Source organism: Pleurodeles waltl, chromosome 5, assembly GCF_031143425.1.
Source record: "Pleurodeles waltl isolate 20211129_DDA chromosome 5, aPleWal1.hap1.20221129, whole genome shotgun sequence".
Lineage (NCBI taxonomy): Eukaryota > Metazoa > Chordata > Amphibia > Caudata > Salamandridae > Pleurodeles > Pleurodeles waltl.
The window spans coordinates 564,727,039-564,748,590 of NC_090444.1; positions in this window are offsets into that span (position 1 = coordinate 564,727,039).

The window sequence follows — 21,552 nt, forward strand, 5'->3', positions numbered from 1 at the left end:
CTTATAGAGTAAAGGAGAACAAAATGAAGCAAGGCAAGCTTCATGAGGACTCAGGAGTGAACCAAGAAGATTCAGAGGCATAGCAAAAATATAAGAGGAGTTTCAGGTTTGAGCCAGCAATGCAGAAAACGTACTCAACAGCAATTCCAAATCAATATACCTCTTTCCAGTTCTCAGAGCTGAGTGAGTACTAGGCCTCAGAGTCTTCACCATTATCATGGATTCTCTTTGAAGTCAATACCTCTCTCCTTCTACCTGTGGAGGCAGTCCCACCCTGAGTCCTTCCATCCTCCTCCTCCAGATTCTGAATAACTCTGTCCCAGTCACACACAGAGTAAGGTAGACCTGTGAAGTGCACTATTGTTGAAGAACAAATAGAAAAACAGAACTGGAGTATTTTGTGTAGATTTCTGTTTGATACTTAAGTGGCTGTTTTGTTCTGAGGAACCAGAAAAAGGATTGACCCTGCAGGTTAATTTCACTGGGTTTGGAAGGCCAATCACTTCCTGGAAAAAATAATAACCCCTCAGCCCTCAAACATTGAAAATCATCAGAAACAAGTTTACAAATGTGTTAAGTTCCCTTGTTCATTGTCAGCCATCACATACATCAGTTATCACTAACAAACTCATAATCACCCACTATATCACCAGTTATTGGTGCAATAGTTACTTCATGGTTACCTCTTCTAATCCAAGCATGGTAATTGAAAAAAATATCTACTCTTTTTGATGGTATCAGCACATTAGAATTTGGCATTGAAACTCTTAGGCCCTTATTACAACATTGGCGGTAAATCCCGCTTACCGCCGTGCAGAAGACCGCCAACATACCGCTGCGGTAGCGGAATTCCGCTACAGGTATTACGACCCACAGCCCGGAATCAGGCACAATAAAAACTCCCACACAAGTCCACCACACCAAAGATCAGTGATATACTGGGGAAAATACAACTGACACTGTCAAGCCAACAAGAATACGCCCACAGTATCACGACCCACGAATCAACGCAGCGGTCTTTCAACCACGGTAAACCATTGGCTGTACACACCGCCACGCTCAAAATACACACACATTTACAAAACACAACCACATTGGACAATTCGAAATACACACACCTGATACACATACACACACCACACACCCAATCCAATATAAAACACACACCCACATTACCCACAAACCCTTACTACCAGAAATGTGAAAGCAGGACAGAGAGAGACACTACCTAAAACAACACCAGAATCCATAGACACACAACACCATCACTTATAACACATCCACGCACCTCAAACAACACACACCAACACATCCCCTCACACATCACAATAGACACCACCTCACATATCACCCACACCACATCATGGCACCTCAAAGACACCCCAGGTTCTCTGAGGAGGAGCTCAGGGTCATGGTGGAGGAAATCGTCCGGGTAGAGCCACAGCTATTCGGATCACAGGTGCAGCAGACATCCATTGCAAGGAAGATGGAGCTATGGCGCAGAATCGTCTAAAGGGTCAACGCAGTGGGACAGCATCCAAGAACATAGGATGACATCAGGAAGAGGTGGAATGACCTACGGGGGAAGGTGCGTTCCGTGGTCTCCAGACACCAGATTGCTGTACAGAGGACTGGCGGTGGACCCCCACCTCCTCCCCCACAACTAACAACATGAGAGGAGCAAGTCTTGGCAATACTGCATCCTGAGGGCCTTGCAGGAGTAGCAGGAGGACTGGACTCTGGTAAGGCAAATATATACTACCTTATCTCCCCACCCCACCTGCATGCCATCACATACTCCCACCCTTACCCTCACACCCATCACCCCAACAACCCACAGATACTCCACCTACACAACCCACACATCCCAAAATCAAGCCCTGCATGTATCACCAATGCATGGACACCCATCACCCAAGCATGTCCAGTACAGAGACTCACTTATGCCCCCAAAATACCAATCACACAAGGACCAAGCCAATAATGCAAGCACTGGAGTAGAGGGTCACTCACCCATTGCACATGATGGCACACACAGATACAATAATTATGCATTTACACCTCAACAGGACCCCTACCCAACGTCACCGGACAGGAGGTGCCAGACATATCCAGTTCCCCCACAGAAGAGGCCAACAGTGATGACAGCAGCTCTGCACGCCTGGATCAAGATGACCAGCCCGGCCCATCGGGGATCTCGGGACAGTCGGTTCCCCCTGCCACTGTCACAAGCCACCACAGATCCTCCCCCCTCAGGAAACACCAGCACAGCACCCACCCAGCGGGCCCATCCCTCTGTCCCCAGGACACGTCAATCAGCAGTGTGTCCACCACTACAGGGAACCCAGGCAACCCCACTAACACAGGACGTTCAGGGACCTTGGGGCAGTGGCAGTGGGCACACGGTTCAGGGGACAGAGGCACAGGATAACAGGGAAGCTGGGAGGACTGCTGTGCAACAGGGAGAGGATAGGCCCAGGGAACCCACTGTCCACGAGGCACTCTCCAACATCAGGGGAGCTTACCATCATTCCCAGGAGACAATAGCAACCATACTGGCCAAGTTTCAGGAGACCCAGCGGCTGCAGGAGGAACACTACCTTGGGATCAGGGAGGACTTGAAGTCCATTAACACCACCCTGGTCACCATTGCAGGGGTGCTGGCAGACCTTCTCAACACCAGGAGGTACACAGTGGCACAACAAGGGGCCCCTGACACTAGACTGGATGATGAACAGCCATTCACCTCCACCGGCACTAGTGGACAGGAGGCACCGCCACAGGAACAACAGGACACCAGCACCCCACTGCCTGCAGATGGAGAACCACCCTGCAAACGGTCCTTGAGATCCAGAAACAAGACAGAGAACATTGCCAAGACCCCCACCAGGAAATGAGACCCCCCTGAATGTCATCCTTTTGTCCCACTATGTCACCCTGTCCATCCTTAAACTGCCATTGCTTCACTTCCTATGCCCCTTTGGACAATGCACCTGTGAAACAAATAGACTGGACTCTACCATGGACATTCCTCCACCATCCCCCAGCCCATTTTACTACCCCCTCCACTTATTAGCAAAGGAATAAACACACTTCAATCACAAAACAATCTGGGGTTAGTCTGTGCGTTCACAAATGTGTAATTGCAATAACCATGGAATATAGCAAAGTCAATTTACTTGTTGACATACCAATGTAACACAGATGTAGGTCAGCAGTAAACATGGCAGAGGGCACACAGTGGGACCCATATCTGTGAAATGGAAAGTCAAAGTGACAAGTCAGGGTCCATACACTAAATGAAAATGACAGACTTATGCAAGCTCAAACAATAGTATGAGATGTGGGAAGCAGTGACTTCTTCTTACCCGTGCCTCACTGGAAGTATTGCATGATGATGTTGTTTCGGTTGTCGATATCCTCTTCTTCTGCCTCCTCTTCTTCACTGTCCACAGGCTCCACAGCTGCCACAAGACCACCATCTGGCCCATCCTCCTGCAGAAAAGGCACCTGGCGTCGCAAAGCCAGGTTGTGCAGCATACAGCAGGCCACGATTATCTGGCACACCTTCGTCGGTGAGTAGTATAGGGAGCCATCTGTCAGATGGAGGCACCGGAATCTGGCCTTCAGGAGGACAAAGGTGCGTTCGATCACCCTCCTAGTTCGCCCATGTGCCTCATTGTAGCGTTCCTCTGCCCTTGTCCTGGGATTACTCACATGGGTCAGTAGCCATGACAGGTTGGGGTAACCAGAGTCACCTGCAAATGTCGAGGGACAACTGTTAGACAGACACTAACCCTTAGGGACAACCCTATACCCAGACACCTATGTCAACTGTATTCGGACCTTGGTCTCACCTATTAGCCACACACAGTGCCTCTGGATTTTCCCCACCACATAAGGGATGCTGCTATTCCTCAAAATGTAAGAGTCATGCACAGAGCCAGGATACTTGGCATTAACATGGAGATGTACTGGTCTGCCAAACACACCATCTGCACATTCATAGAATGGTAGTTCTTCAGGCCATAGAAGTCACCTTTCACTGTGGGCAAATCCTCCACCTGAGAGAACGCGATGTAGCTGCGTATGTGTTTCAGCAGAGCAGACAACACTCTGGACAACACGTTGGAGAACATTAGCTGGGACATCCCTGATGCCATGGCCACTGTTGTTTGAAAAGACCCACTGGCCAGGAAATGGAGTACAGACAGGACCTGCACTAGAGGGGGGATTCCTGTGGGATGGCGGATAGATGAAGTTAGGTATGGCTCCAACTGGGCACACAGTTCCTGGATTGTTGCACGATCAAGTCTGTATGTGACAAGGATGTGTCTCTCTTTCATTGTCGACAGGTCCACCAGGTGTCTGTACACCGGAGCATGCTGCCATCTCATCACCTGCCCCAGGGGATGTGCCCTATGGAGGAGAACAGCGAGCAGAGAGTCATCCAACACTGAGGTATCACAATTTGTTATTTGCAGAAACGTTATTAATCCGCAATATGCCGTTATCTGTCTATATTCCCGGCCTAGATAGGTGTGACGCAGTTAACATCCATCCCATGTGGCCTCCTGAAATGGCGGCTGCCTGACCTGTAAGGTGGGACAAGGGGATATGAGGTAAGTGCGCTAGCGTTCTACACCGTCGCGGTGGGCTGTCGAAGGCCGCAGAGCAATTCTGCATTGGTTAACATTAGGCCCTATGGGTCCCAGGAGCCAATGACGATGTACGCCGGCAGTGACTGTATGCACCGCCGCGGACGTGACCGCCATTTTCTGTCTGTTCACTCACTTGATACCTGACCTTCAACAGGACAGGACCTACACTGCAAGTGCTGCTGTGACCTGTGTCTGGAAGCGCCGATGGCTCATGTGTCTGGGGAAAGGGCCCCTGCCTCACTTTGGATTAGTTGGAGAAACTAGTGGATGGGGTCCTCCCCCAGTACACGCAACTCTACGGTCCTCTAGACAAGCAGGTGAGTACACTGTGAGCATGCTGCATGGGCAATGCCTGTTTTGAGTGGTGTGGATGGAAGATACATGGTGGGGGCTGAGGCCTGCATGTGTGGATGGGGAGTGTATGTGCGTCAGGGCATGGTGGGGAACTGGGGGGCAATGAGTATGACGGTCCAGACGGGTAAGTAATTTTGGGCCAGATGTATCAAAAGTTTTTGCATTCGCAAACGGTGCGAATCGCAAAATTTGGCCATTTGCAAATGCAAAAACGTGGTCTGCGATGCATGAAAGGCATTCGCAGACCAAAAATAAGAAATCACAAAGATTTAGATTTTTTGCGTTGCAAACCTGGTTTTAAGAGTCACATTTTGCGTTTCGGTATTCCGAGTAGGAAATTGCGAGGTGCAAAATGCAACTCGCAAAACCAAGTCGCAATTCGATGCATCAAAAATCGCAAATTGTGATTTTTCGCAGAATGGCATTTTGCACTTGCAAAATACCACTAAGTGAAAGCAGGTGGTAACCAGGTGCAACCTATATAAAGAGGCCTAGAACGCCTCAGACTCTTTTCCACAATGGCTACACTCTACGTCATGGCGAGGAGGATGAGGATCTTGGCAGGTTTGAGGAGAGGGAGGAGGAGATAGGAGCGCATTTTCAGAGTGCGCATCACACTTTTTGACCAGACAGAGGAGGAAATATTTGAGAGGTACAGGTTGAGTTCTGCCAAGATACTCGACCTGAGAGCTGAGCTACAACCTATACTGCAGCGCACAACACATAGGACTCATAGCATCCCCACCCATGTGCAGGTATTATGCTCCCTCCACCTACTTGCCTCAGGGAGCTATCAAGGGGTCCTAGCAGCAGCTGGTTGGGTCTCACAGAGTACACTCTCTAGATTTTTCAATGCATTTATCAACGCCATGCTGAGCAGAATACACCAGTACATCAGATTCCCCCACACCCCACAGGAAATAAAACAGACAAAAATAGATTTCTACCAGATAGCACAGTTCCCCCATGTCCTAGGTGCCATAGATGGGACACATGTTGCAATCTGTCCACCATCAGCCACAGAGTATGTGTACCACAGCCGTAAATACCAACATTCCATGAATATACAGGTGATATGCAATGCCTCCTATATCATAACTGATCTTGTGGTCAGGTAACCAGGGAGCACCCATGATTCATACATCTTTCGCCACAGAATGCTAGCTGGGGAGTTTGGTGATGGATTGTCCCTCTGTACACTGGTGCTTTGATGGCAGTGTGACGTCAGATGGCTCAGTTACTCATTCTACCCTCTGTTCCTTCCAGGAGACAGTGCCTACGCAGTGCACACCTACATGATGACACCCTACCTAAATCCAACTACACCTGCTGAACGGAGATACAATGCAGCACACAGGGCGACCCGCAATGTTGTGGAGCGCACCTTTGGCCTGCTGAAGAGTCTCTTCCGGGGCCTACCTGTGGAAATATCTGATTCTGAATCAGATGAGGATGATGATCCCATGCCACCCCTACAGCCAGCAGACAGGACCAGTGCAGCAGAGGGCAGGCAAAGGCGTGCTGACATCACACACAACCATTTCAGATGTAAGTATGAACAACACAAATCCACTGACAAATGTACCTGTAGTGAGTACATTTATTACCTTGATGTCAGGTAATGTAAGTTCCACGAGTACCAACAAAAGTAATTGTGACAAAAAGCAAAACCAGTTAACAGTAAAGCACTATTCCTTCATAGTGTCCCATGGCAGAAATATATATACAGTCCCCTGTGGCCACTACACTCACTTCTTTCGGCCACGCACGCCACTCGAGTGCGCAGTTGCCTCACTGGCACCTTGAGTGTCTGCCTCTGTGACAGTGCTGTGCCTGGCACTGCAACGTCTGGTGTCCATTGTGGACACAGCTAGGCTGCTGAGGCTCGATGTGTCCTCTGTGTCCCCCAGTCCAAGTTCACTAGGTGTGGCTGACCGGTTACCCATAATATTGTCAATCACATTCGTGATCTGTACCAGTCCTTGGGCCACATCCCTGCTGCTGTGTGCTGCCTCAACCTGTGCAGCCACTCCACGATGTGATATCAGGGCTGTAGAATTTGTCAGCCTAGTCACAGAGCGACAGAAACCTCAAAACATGCCCATGAAGCGTCGCTCCTGCCTGCGGTGGCTTACCCTGTCGTGGCGCAGCTCCTGACACAGTTCCCTCACAGCAGTAGTCAGCTCCCTCATATCCTGCGATGCTTGGACCTGTCCCTCATGCAGCTGTTCGATGTTGGCATTGAGACACTCCAGCTGGCGATGCAGGCCCCCCATGTTTGCATTATGTTGCTGCATCTGCCTTTGTAATGCTGTGATTTCTTTATTTTGCAGGCGCTGCTGCTTTAACATAGCGGATTCCAGGCCACCAAATAATGATGTTCCCTCACCTGCCTCAAAAGCCTGTGTGCCTGCATATGTAGGCATCCTGCGGGGTGCTGTGCTCTGCTGTGAACGGGGCTCCTGCATCCGAGTGCATCTGCCAGCTGGGGACAGTGTTTGTGAGTCTTCCTGCTGCTCATCTGAGTCCTGACTCAGTTCTGGCAGTGGCAGTGCCCTAGGTCTGTGTCAGAGTGGCGCAATGTTCTGTGACTCACTGGTATTGGAGTCTGAAGCAGGATGGGTGTCTGTCTCCCCTGCAATGGCACATGCTGTAGCTGCTGGGCCTGGGCCACCTACAACGACAATATGCAGCATGTCAGTTATGTATGTTACAATAAAGGTCACACAATGGTAATAAAGGTACAGTTACTTCTCATAACTATGTTGTGGGTGTTGCGTTCTTGTGTGTGTCGCTCTGCCTATTACATTTTATGTGCTACTTTCAGCTCTGGGTTGTGGACTACCACTCCCATAAGGCAGTGTTGTGCTGCTTCTAAGATGTGGAATGGACTACTTCTCACACTGTTTTGAATTACTTGCTAATTCCTAAGGGGCTTTTGTGCATACACACATGGGGTAACATTTCAATATTGCACTTACCTTTACTTGTACTTGGTGTGCCGGATGTGTCAATGTCAGTGACCCCACTGACTGCTTCTGGGAGGAATGTGGACTCCACTAGGTCTTCTATCGGGGTGGAGGGTGTCTCTGTGGGTGGTCTGCCTCCTGTGCTCCCGGCCTCCTGCAGTCGTCTTGCCATCCTCTCCTTGGCACGGGACCGCAGGTTGTACCACCTCCTCTTGATTTCTTCAACAGAGCGCTGCGCCACTCCAACAGCGCAGATTTTTGTCTGGATATCTGCCTAGAGTCTGCGTTTTTCACTCTCAGGCACCTGGAGTGAGCTTTTGCTGAACAACCGGTCATGGCTCCTGACCACCTCCTCTGTGAGCACCTCCAGCTCTTGCTCACTAAACTTCAGCTTGTGCTTCCTTTCGCCCTTCTCCTTTCCCTGGGAAGAGGTGTCCATGTTGGTTCTGCTGTGCTGCCTTCTTCCGAGACTTGCTCAGTGTGGCTGGGCTGACTCTCTCTGAGTGCTGGTTTGGGTGTGGCACCTGCAAACTGTCTGGGATGACTCACTTCCTGCTTGTGATGTCATCAGGCTCCTCCAGGTGTGCGTTCTCGCAATTGGCGATTTTCAATTGCCGAATCGCAAATTGCAAAAATGCTAATTGCGATTCGGTATTTGGGCCTCGCAAACCACAAATAGCGAATTTTAAGAAATCGCTAATTCCGATTCGCAATTATGATACATGGCCTACTGCGACTAGGAAATAGCGATTTCTTAAAAATCGCTATTTGCGATTCGCAATGCCATTTCATGATACATCTGGCCCTTCCTTTCCCCCTGTACCATTCCTCTAGATCAGCGCCCACCAGAAGAAGGGTATTTGGTGTGCCATCGCCAAGGACGTCCGGACCCTGAGGGTCTACCACAGACGGAGCACCCACTGCCGTAAATGATGGGAGGACCTGCGCCCCTGGAGCAAGAATACGGCGGAGGCCCAGCTAGGGATGGCCTCCCAACGTGGGAGGGGTGTCCATCGCACCATCACCCCCCTGATGCTCCGGATCCTGGCGGTGGCCTATCAGGAGTTCGATCGGCCCTTGAGAGCATCACAGCAGCCTTAAGGGGGTGAGTATACTCTCATTCAGCAGACTCAGCGAGCATTACGAGGTGCCTGGGTGGGGGAGGTAGGCAGTGGGTTACCCTAGGCCAGGGCGAACTTGATAGGCAAGGTCCCTTGTGAGGCAGGCCATGTGGCACCCCAAACCCACCAGAGGTAGGAGACATCTACACCTAGTCAGGCTCCTGTGACTTCCAGGTGTGCAGCAATTGGTCTTAGGCCTCGTACCCCATTGTCGCTGAAATTTCTAGGAACTGTCAGTGCATGGCGTAGTGCAGAGGGCTGCTCCCTGTGTGTTGTGTCTGCCAACAGTAGTGGTGTTGCATGCACTGAACATGTCTTTCTTCTGTCTTTCCCCTTTTTGTGGTCTCCCTGTTCTTGTGTGCCATAGCATCATCAGGCGGAGGAGCATTGGCACCGGAGAAGGAGAGAGCTGCAACCCACTTGGCCCTGGAGGGCGAAACAACGGAGTCTGAAGCCACCAGTGGGACAGAGGGCGAGGGGAGCTCCACGGCGGGGACAGGAGCAGACAGCAGTGACAGCGACTCCTCCTCTGATGGGAGCTCCCTTGCGGTGGCGGGCACCTCTGTGCCCACCGCATCTACAGGTACAGCCGACAACCCCCTACCAGCACCACCCTCCCAGCAGCCCCTCAGCGTGTGTTCTGTGCCCACTCACCCAGGAGGGTGGGCATCTCCTTTCCCCCAGGCACCTCAGGCCCTGCCCCAGTCAGCCCTGCTGCCCTCAGTGAGGAGGCTATTGACCTCCTGAGATCCCTCACTGTTGGGCAATCTACAATTGTGAATGCCATCCAGGGTGTAGAGAGGTATTTGCAACAAACAAATGCATACCTAGAGGGCATTCATTCTGGGCAGGCAGCCCAACAGAGAGCATTTCAGGCTCTGGCCTCAGCACTGATGGCAGCCATTGTCCCTGTGTCCAGTCTCCCCTCTCCAACTTCCTCCACCCAGACCCAATCCCCTGTACCTCAGCCTAACTCAAGCACACCATCAGACCAGCATGCACACAAGAGTGGCTGGTGAAAACATAAGCACTACACATCCCACAGGCACTCACAATAGCACCATCCCCATGCAGACACAGCAACATCCACTGCCTCCACTGTGTCCCCCTCTTCCACGTCCTCCTCCTCCCTCTCTGTCTCGTCTCCACTCACACCTGCATGAACTACATCCTCAGCCACTGCCTCCATCACCAGCACGCCCGTCACCACACACCGCTCATGTGCACTCACCACCCCCACTACCATTCACACATCCCCAGTGTCCTCTCCCAGTGTGTCAGTGAGCCCTCCTCCCAAAGTACACAAATGCAGGCACACACCAACCCAACAGCCATCCACCTCACAACAGCCTCCAGCCCATGCACCTTCACCCAAATTCAGCAGACGTACGCCTCCTACAACCACTACCTCTACCTCCACCCCCAAACTCCCTCCATCTTCCTGTCCCAGTGTGTCAAAAAAACTCTTCCTGGCTATCACTGACCTCTGCCCTACACCTCCCCCCCCGTCCTTCCCCTAGGGCTAGGCTTTCCCGGTCCCAGCCCAGCACCTCAGCCACCACATCCCCAGGCACAGTGGTGCCAGCAACTGCAGGGTCAACGAGTGCGCCACCCATCAGGACTGCCAGTGTGCCACGTTAGCGAGGGCAAGGACATTCTGCCACCTGGCAGGGTGAAAAAGGTGCCCACATCCTGGAGGGAGAAGCCGAAACTACCAGCCACCAAGGGCTCAGCAAAACCCAAAGGGGACAGTGGCAAGACAACTGCAGCACCATCAAAGCTGGGGAAGGGCAAAAAAGCTAAAGAGCAGGTCAGGAGAGGGCATGGTGGCACCGACTGAGGGACCAGTGTCACACTTTCTGTCCACGACCACGCCAACCTGCACGGCGGCGAACACCACTAGCTGCCCCACCACCTGCACCGCCACCTGCACCTCCACCTGCACCGCCCTGGCACTTCTACAGCCTCAACGACAGTCCCCAGCCTCTTCCCCAGTGGGCAGTCATCCGAGGCTGTAGGAGACATCCTGCTGTATCCCTCAGCAGGTGCTGACCCATGCACCACCGCCAGCACCGCCGCCAAAGACACCGCCGCAAGCACTGCCACCTGTACCACCCCTGGCACGTCTACAGCCTCAGCGACAGTCCCCAGCTTCTTTACCAGTGGGCAGCCGTCCGAGGCTGCAGGAGACGTCCTGCTGTGTCCCTCAGCAGGTGCTGACCCATGCACCGCCGCCAGCACTGCCGCCACAGACACTGCCGCAAGCACCGCCGCCACAGACACTGCCGCAAGCACCGCCACCGGCCCCGAGGCATCCTCTGACACAAGCACCACCGCTGACATGGCTACCATCCTCAGTGGTCAGTCGTCTGAGGCTGGAGGAGAGTTCCTGGACCCTGGGCCGCTTCCATGAGGCATGACTTCCATCACTGTTTGGACCTGCAGGTGGAAGGCGCAGCAGCAGCAGTGTGGGGTATGTCGCTGCCTCCATGGCGTATCATGCTACCTGAACCTCGCAAATCTCGTGGCACGCACACCCAGGTGAGGGAATTGTACCGGCCACACCGCACGTGGAGCACTCTGGGCACCATGCCCACTCCAGAACCAGTGGAGAGATACATCCACTGCCTCAGTCCTTGGCAGGATGAAGCACTCTGGGCACAAAGGCCCCTCCAGAACCAGTGGAGAGATACATCCACTACCTCAGTCCTTGGCAGGACGAAGCACTCTGGGGACAAAGCCCCCTCCAGAACCAGTGGAGTATTATATCCACTACCTCAGTCCTTGGCAGGATGAAGCACTCTGGGCGCTAGGCCCCCTCCAGAACCAGTGGAGAGATACATCCACTACCTCAATCCTCAGCAGGAAGAAGCACTGTGGGCACCATGACCCCTCCAGAACCAGTGTAGAAATACATCCACTACCTCAGTCCTTGGCAGGATAAAGCACTCTGGACACAAAGCCCCCTCCAGAACCAGTGGAGAGATACATCCACTACCTCAGTCCTTGGCAGGATGAAGCACTCTGGGCACAAAGCCCCCTCCAGAACCAGTGGAGTATCATATCCACTACCTCAGTCCTTGGCAGGATGAAGTACTCTGGGCACCAGGCCCCCTCCAGAACCAGTGGAGAGGTACATCCACTACCTCAGTCCTTGGCAGGATGAAGCACTCTGAGCACAAAGCCCCCTCCAGAACCAGTGGAGTATCACATCCACTATCTCAGTCCTTGGCCGGATGAAGCCCTCTGGGCACAAAGCCCCCTCCAGAACCAGTGGAGTATTACATCCACTACCTCAGTCCTTGGCAGGATGAAGCACTCTGGGCACCAGGCCCCCTCCAGAACCAATGGAGTATCACATCCACTACCTCAGTCCTTGGCAGGATGAAGCACTCGGGGCACAAAGACCCCTCCAGAACCAGTGGAGTATCACATCCACTACCTCAGTCCTTGGCAGGATAAAGCACTCTGGGCACCAGGCCCCCTCCAGAACCAGTGGAGACAGTTATCCACTTGAGAGACTGTGGCTTTGCACTCCCCAGGATGAAGCAGTGGGCAAACCACCCACTGGAGAGACTTGAGAGACTGTGGCTTTGCACTCCCCAGGACAAAGCAGTGGGCAAACGACCCACTGGAGAGACTTGAGAGACTGTGGCTTTGCACTCGCCCGGATACAGCAATGGGCATGGAGCCCCCTCGTGCAGCAGTGGTGTTGTGCGTTCATCAGGATGAGGTGCCCCTGAACACCTCCCCCTGAGGTGCCTGTGTATTTTCGATCTGATGCCCCAGCAGTGTTCTCTATGTTTCAAGTCAGGTATCATGTGTGGGCTTCGCCCATGCATTTTGGGCCCATTGGTCCACTGACAATGATTAGTACACTATCTGGACTTGTGTAGTTGGTGTACATATTTGTAGATACTGAATTTAGAGTTTTGACTAATGGATTTTTAATGATTACAATTGTTTCAATCATTTCCTTTTGTCCTCGCGTTCTTCCAGGGGTGGGGGGGTGTATATGTAACGTTGCTGCATGTATTTGTGTGTATGTTGTTGTGTGTGAGGGTGAGGGTGGGGGTGTTGCGTGTTGCGTCTGTGTATCACTCTCTTTCCTCCGCCCCTCCCCTGTGTTGTAGGTGCAGTACTCACTGGGGTCACCACCGCCGCCGTTCGTACTCCTGGTAGAAGAGGAGGTAAACCAACATCGGTAACACCTGAAGTTTGGGCTCCATGTCGTCCTAGTTCCTAGTTGGGTGTCGAGAGGTGAGTGTTTTCCCTTCTGTGTACTGTTTCCGCCGTGCTTTTGATAGCGTTGGTTCCGCCCTGGAAAAGGTGGCGGATAGGCCTCTTGTAATACAGTGGGTGGTACTTTGTCTTCCGCCTGTCTGTTGGCGGTGACCGCTGCGCTGTTTGTTTCTACCGCTGTGGCGGTCAGAGTGTTCTAGTGGCTGTCTATGTTGGCGGTTTCCGCCACGGTCGTAATCCCATTTTTTTTCCACCGGCCTGTTTGCGGTATTACCGCCCCTTTAACACCAACCACCAGGGTTTTAATGAGGGCCATAGTTGTTTACTCAATTATCTTCAAGGGCAGCCCTGCTAGGCGATGTAATAAAATAGGATGAGCAATGGCATGTGATTGTTTCCAAAGTCCTGAAGTATATGTGGGGGCTTCTTCACTGCACATAGGTCAAACTCCAATCTGGGCTTATATGTGACAATGAAACGGTTGGGCAGCATAAATTCAACACAAACATCATGTTGCACTAAATTTTTTATTTTTTTTGCAAAGAAAGGAAGAAAAAAAAGAAGTTCAACAAGAAGTAATTAAAAGGTTTTATGGTGGTACTGGCATACTCAGTCCGGGAGGTATAATTGATCCTCCAACTCTGAAGGTCCTCCCAGAAGTTGGACAGTTAACACTCTTGATTTTGACCAATCATCCTCTTCCTCCTCCTGTGGTGTTTCGAGAACAGTGTAATCAGGTCGTATAGAGAGACTGGTCCTTCTCGCTGTAACAAGTGCACCAGAGACACTAGACACACATTCAACAGACACACTGGCTACAGGAGAAGCCAGAAACGTTATTGCTAGCCTGCTGAGCTCTGGCATTTGGCACATGTTCACATACCAATAGACCAATGGGTTTTGATCCACATGCACCTCTTTTGGGTAATCCAGATACTTCAGTAACATCCTCGGAACAGTCATTGGTGCTGCCACTTGCTCAACCACTTTTTCCTTCACCTCTGTACTGGACGTAAGACCTGCCACTTGAAACCAAGCCAATGCAGAGGTTGGGTCAGATTCTACTGTTGCTGTTGTTGTCAGTTTTCATGTTGGTAGGATGTGAGACAAGACTGCCTTCTTTGAAAGTTGAAAGCAGCACCCCACAAAATGTGCAGTGGGACTCTAAGTTCCAACCATTCTTCTTCCAGTTTTCCTGCTTGCTTAACAATCCACCTCTTGTATTGTAGTATATAGGGTAGCTGAGATGTACTCCTTGAGATAATGTCATTTTGCAGCCTTGCATTACAAGTCATTACAAGCGATAGCTTAGACTCTCAACCAAGGCATGCACTTCTGGGTTTTTGTTCACACCCCCAAATGCAAACCTTTTAGACACCTTCTTTAGCTGCTCCTGTTGCAGATGAAATAACGGGATAGCTTGGCCCATTGCACTATCCACCTTGTTAACTTCCCATATGGAAGCCTCAAAAAGGAGCAGCATTTGTGTGAGGTATTTGACTAAGCCCCATTTGTCCTCATTCATGGTCATAATTTTTCCAATTTCATCAGCTCCTCTTTGAATGACATAGTCATTGATCTGTTTGTACTGCTCAAACAGATGTTGCAACATATAATAGGTGGAGTTCCAACATGTTGGCAAATCCTGTATAAGGGCTATTACTGGTGCTCTGTTAACACACTGAATAATCTGCAACTGTTTCTGGTCTCTAAAAGAATGGCTGAAATGAGTGCAGATGTGTCTGTAGGTGGTTAGTATGTTGCTGAATATGTCTTCTTTTTCAAGAAAGTCTTGCACACCAGGTTGATGCAGTGTGTCAAACACAGGACACTGAAATAACCACCCTCTGCCATAGCCTTAACTATGTTACCACTATTGTCTGTGGCAACAACTCCAATTCGAAAACCTCTGTGTCGCAGCCATTCAGACACCTTGCTATTATATTTATCTAAGATGTTTGCAGCTGTGTGAGATTTCTCCATGGTAAACATGGCTTCTGTCCTATGTCGCTGAACGCTCTTAAAAACTTCTTCAGGGCCAAGACCTGTACATAGCTTTTGCGTCACCCACACAAAAGAGATCAAGTGTGCAGTGATGCATATGTAATTAGTCACCTGACAACTGGTTCACATATCTGTCGTCAGGTGGATAGTGTGGACAACATTTTGCTGTAAAGCTTGTCAAACCACTTGCAGCACATGATGATGCAGTGCTGGAACAGCAACTCTGGCAAAATAGGTCCATGGAACCTTCCATTTCAGGCAGAGGATTGCCAAAAACTCTAAGAAACCCACACTTTCAACAAAAGAATTCGGGAGGAGGTCCAGCGCAAACATTTTTGCCAGCTTCTCATTGTACAATCGTGTCTTTGGGTGGTTGCAGTCGTAGGGCCCCTCCTGTCTAAACTTGCCTGCACATTTTAGCCTGGATTTTCTTCTTTTGTGGGGCCACTGAAGCAGACGAATTCTGGCATGTACATGGTGGTAGACTCAAAGCACGTCATGGTGCAGTCACCGTATGCCATGGCATCTCCATCTGGCTCTTCCTGTGTCATTGTGAGATCACTGAGGCAGGTGATTCTGGTTGACTGCTGGGGAAGGTCTGCTTTGTGTGAGAATGTCACCCTCTTCTTCCCCACCTTCAGCCGTGATTTGACCAGCTGTAGCTGATGTTTCCTGGCTCTCCTCAACTTCACCACATGACCACATTCAGCCGTTTTGGAAAGGTGCTTCTCCCACCAGATTGTGTTTTATTTTTTATTTTTTATATGGGTCACCTGGCCTCCAGTACCGTAATGTGTACTAGGCATACCTGGATAAACACTTGCGTAGCAAATGGAGCATATGTCAATGTTCTCCTTCTTTTTGCTAATCAGAAAAAAGTCCCTAACTGAAGATGAGTACTTTCCAATTGGGCTGCTGCCAATGCCTGAGGAAGAACTATAGGTAGGTGGGTGTGTTGATTGCCTCCGTGTAGTGCATACTTCTACTGAGGTGCGGGTTGGTGCAGGTCTCTACTGGGGCCTTTCAAATATGGGAGCTGGTGGTCCATTCCTCGGAGCAGGTTAGATAGTAATGTTGGACTGTTCTGTGCCAGCTTCCATAATGACTGCTCGTCATCATCATCCTCATCATCGTGGCCTTCACTTATTCTAAGGCTTTCTAGAACTTTTCTTTTCTCTTTCTTCTCCTGGTGTTTCCTGGACTCTGCCGGAGTCCACCCCATGCCCCTATCATCACCATCAAAAGTATTGCTTGGAGAAAATGGTGAAGTAATACTCTTCCTTTTTCTTGCTGGGGATCTGGGAGCCATTCATTCTAAAAGAAGAGGTTGTTGTTCTGCTCCAACATCAGGAAGATCTGGCTGTGGCTGCTGTCCACTTTGCTCTGTTTCCTGAAATAATTGGGTACCACTTTGTGAACAAATCCAATTCAACATGACTGATCGTCGGCGTCTCTATGATTGCAGTGGCTCACTGACAGACATGGTCCTGGCCTTAGGTTGGGGTGGTGCTGCTCCCAGGTTCCTCCCCGGAGGCCGGGGTTGAAGGCACACGTCTCCTGCAAAATGGTGTGGTTGGCACTCTAGTAGTGGAAATCTGCTTTTTCTTTTCACTGGCCACTTTCTTGGGAGAAACTTTATTTGGGCCATCTTGAGCTTTAGGTTGGCAGTGGCACTAAGATGCACATGCAAAAGAGTTTAGTGGACTGAAGTAACTCTAAGACCTTCTCTTTGGCAGTACTGCGGGTGATGTAGGGGTCTCTTCTCTTGTGCGCCTAAAAACAACCAAGAAAGAAAAACATGTAGGTTTTGAAACATGGCATTGTTGCAGGCTGAAATAGTACAGACAAATGCAATGTTAGTGTGGTTGGTTACTTATATAACAAATACAAATGTAATCAAACATTGTAAAAGCAAACCTCACCACCACACCATAAAAAAATATATTTCAAATCAGACAGCACAAAAGGCAGATCTATCTCTTTGCTTTATCTCCATCTGTTTTGAAGGAGACAGATGGGGTAGTCAGAGAGAGGTGCATGGGTAAATAGAATAATCATTTAAATAGACTACAGTGTGAAGGTGGTCCAGGGGAAATGGAATAATCATTAGCAAAATGAATTGTGTTGTTGGTGTGTCCACAGTGCTCCATAGCTAGGGTGTCCTGGAGGCAATTGAATTTCACAAGAAACCGAGTGCTGTAGGTCAGCGGTGCATCTTTGGGGGATCAAAGAATGGAAGAATTAAAATAAAAATTAAAAATTAAAAAAACAATTTTAAAAACTAAAGCATAAAAATGAAAATAAAAACACAAATTCAAACAAATTAAAATTACAATTCAAAATAAAAATGAAGCAATAAAATAAAAAAGTTAAAAAATAAAAAATATATAAAAAATAAAAATATAAAATATAAAAATTAAAATAAAAAGGTATTCAAAAATAAAAAATAAAACATGAAACAAAAAAATAAAATAGAAAATAAAAATAAAAAATAAAAATAGGAAAAAATAAAAAATAGAAAGACAAATTATCAATAATAAACAATTAATGCACAAAATGGTTGCCAGCCAGCCACACGGTCAATCTTTAACAACAAGGAGCAAGGAGGCATGGCAAACAAAGTGCACATGCAAACCTATGGCAAGGGCCACTTGCTTGATGGACACAATGGGTGCCAGTGACCTACATGATCAAACGACGAGGAGCAAGGAGGCATAGGAAACAAAGAACAAATGCAAGCCTATGGCAAGGGACCCATGGCTGGATGGACAAAATGGCTGCTAGCCAGCCACGTGGTCAGACAACAACAAGGAGACAACAACAAGGAGCACATTAGACATGGTAAACAAAGGCCATATGCAAGCCTAACGCAAGGGACACTGGCTGCATGCACAACATGGCTGCCACTCAGCAACATACTCAAATAACAACAACAAGGAGCAATGACGCATGGCAAAGAAAGGACACATGCAAACCAATGGCAAGGGACACTGGATGGATGCCCAAAATGTCTGCAAGCTAGCCGCATGTTAAAATAACAACAACAACGAGCAAGGAGGCATGGCAAGGGGCACTGGCTGGATGGACAAATGGCTCACAGCCAGCCACATGGTCAAACAACAACTGCAAAAAAGGAGGCATGGAGAACAAAGAACACATGCAAGTTTATGGACAGAAAACGGCCCTTGGCCACACTCCACACTGTGTGGAGAGCTAAGAGAGATGCTGGACGATGATAAACACACACACACACACATACACACATACACACACAAACACTCTGGCCATAAGGAGGCATTGTAGTGATAACACTGAAGAAAAGTGACCAACATTAATTCAGCAATGCAAAACATTAGAAAATTAACTGAGTTATTACAATTTCACAACAACACACATCCTCTTATACCATCAAATATTACCCCATCAAATGTACACTTTTTACAAAAAATTTAATGCAAACAATAGCCAACATTTTTCATTAATCCAATGCCATCACTGCCCTAAATAGAGATCTAAGAACATATACCACTGAAAATGTGTTTCCTACACTGATGACTACTAATGCTGGCTCCTTCTAGCTAGATGGCATTTTGGAAATCTAGGCCACATACTAAAATAACATTCCAAATGTTACAAACATGTAGAAAAGCTACTGAACTGTGCAACAATTTTCCTTTACAAATGATGAAAAGGCAATGAATGCAAAATAAATAATAGATAGGTCTATACTAAAACTCCAGGCCACCCACTACTATTACATTTACAAATCTAATTAAACTACAAATAAATACTGGTGAATGCCCAAACCATCAAGCAACATCCTCATACAATTTAGAATGTTTTTGTGTGATTCAACAAAAGCAAGATCCTTAAATCCAAAGGTTTATCCAGAAGATAAAGAGAGTGATCCTTCCACTTTGAAAATCAAGGGAAGAGAGACCAGGAGATGGACAAAGCACTGGGAGGAGCCTGCTGAACAGAAATAGGAAGTTGGAGTCCCTGACACACTTCCTTCCTGTTTTTTAAAAGGAAAAGGCTTCTCAATCTGAAAAACAAATTGCAGGGTCCATTGGAGTAGAAAATCTAGTCAAAAATCTCTTTTTGACAAGATTTAATGGCATCTGTAGTAGAAAATCTACCCCAGAAATGAGTTCGCACTCGCAAGCGGCACTGTTGTGGCTGCCAGTGTGGCCGGAAGCAGTGCGAGCAAACGCAAAGTCTGGCGTGCGTTCGCTAGTGGCCTGGGAGTATTGTGGTGCTCATGAAAGAGTACCATAACACAATCTCACGAGTGGAAATGAACTGCGCTCCATGCTGGAGTACAGAATTTGAGAACTCCATGCTGCTCTGTGAAGTGTGAGACCTATTAATAATGTTATCCTCCCAGGTGAGTACACTTCAATTGAGAGTTAACAAACAGGGGTGCTTGGGCAAGTATAATTTGCACTGGTGGTTGGATTTACAGACACAGGGCCATCCTGGCCTTAGCAGTCAGATCACTCCCTCTGCATCCCACACTTGAGAAATGGTATCCTCCCAGGTGAATAAACTTTACCAAACATGGGTGTGTGTACAAGTGAACACTGCTCTGGTTTCTGGAGCTTCTGAAACTGTGCCTCCTAGTAGTAATAGAAAAGGTGCATCCTAGGAGTTGCAGTCACGTAACTCTCTGTACTACACACACCATACAAATGTTGTGTATTACTTATCTATGTGCAGACTGCATTTACGTTTGGGCATGCATTTACCTTTTGAAACATACCATGAGTCCTGTTATTATTATTGTATATTGAAAGATTTACAGACCCGTTTGGACCAATGGCATGTGATGGGCCTTGGTAGCTGTGATGTTGGGTACAAAAATACAGATTGACAGTGCTAACACTCAGATACTCTGGGTATTGAATATTGTGGGGTAAATGAACAAGCAAAGGTGAGCTGTGATCATGCATGTGATGGCATTTTTGTGACATTTTTTGTGTTGTGACGTACCAGACTCCAATCCCCCAGGGTATTCTTGTCAAGCCCTCAGGATGCACGATGGCCAAGATCTTCTCCTCCCAGGGAAAGAGATGTAATGGGGCACTGGGAGAGCCACCTCCAGTCTTCTTGGCCTGCAGCTGATGTCTGGAGATCAGAGAGAAGACCTTGCCCCTGAGGCCGTTCCACCTGTTCCTAATGTCCTTTGTGCACAGGTTGGTGCCCACAGCATTCACTCTGTCATCTATCCTGTCCCACATTTCAAGTTTCCTACTGAGATGAGTATGTTGGACTTGTGCTCCAAACAATTGTGGCTCTACTCTTGATTTCCTCCACCATGACTCTTAACTCATCTTCTGAAAAATGGGGATTTTTAGAACGTGACATGGTGGGAAAAAAGGGTGACAGTGACTTACTAATCAAGGTAATGTGCAGGGTGTTCTATGGGATGGTGAAAAAGGGGTGCCTAATCTATAAAGTGTATTGGAAATAAGGCACTATGGCTTCTGCGTTCAAAATACAAAGGATTGTGGTCTGTGAAGGGATGTGTTTTATAGTGTCCTTTGCAGGTGTGTCCACTGTGGCAAGTGTATTAATTATCTTGTTTTCAAATTCATGCAGTGTGAAGCTATTACTTTTCTGACCATGAACCGTTGTGGTTCGGACCCCCATTGGCTGACCACCATGAAGTGTCCGCTACGGCAACTATGTGCTTGTAACATGCTCAGTGGTTGGCCACGGTGCTGTCGGCACTGTAGGTTGGACCACCTATTTCCAGGCTGTCGTGCTGCTGGGGGTCTGCCATTTTAGCATGACGATTGGCTGTCCTGCCTGTGTAACTCATAATAGGATGGTCTAAAAGACTGCTGGCATGGCGGTCTTTTCAGGACCACCAACTTGGAGATCTGGCGGTCTGACCACCAAACTCATACTGAGTTAGTGTAGATAGTTGGAGGAGTCTCCATATTAATCAATAAAGCATTCATAGAGCACGGCAAATCGCCTGAGAGGGCCTTGAGGTGCTGAAGCTGTACGCTGCTGCATGGATGAATGATCCTTTGATCATTCAGGTCTTTAGTTCTCTTCTGAATTGCTGGAGTTACGGTGAGGTTAAGAGGTGCAGGGGGAGGTTGTTCCAATCCTTGACTGCAAGGTGAGAGTAGGATCGTCATCCACTGTTTGCTCGTTCGATCCCTGGGGTGTCTGCAAATGAGAAAGAAG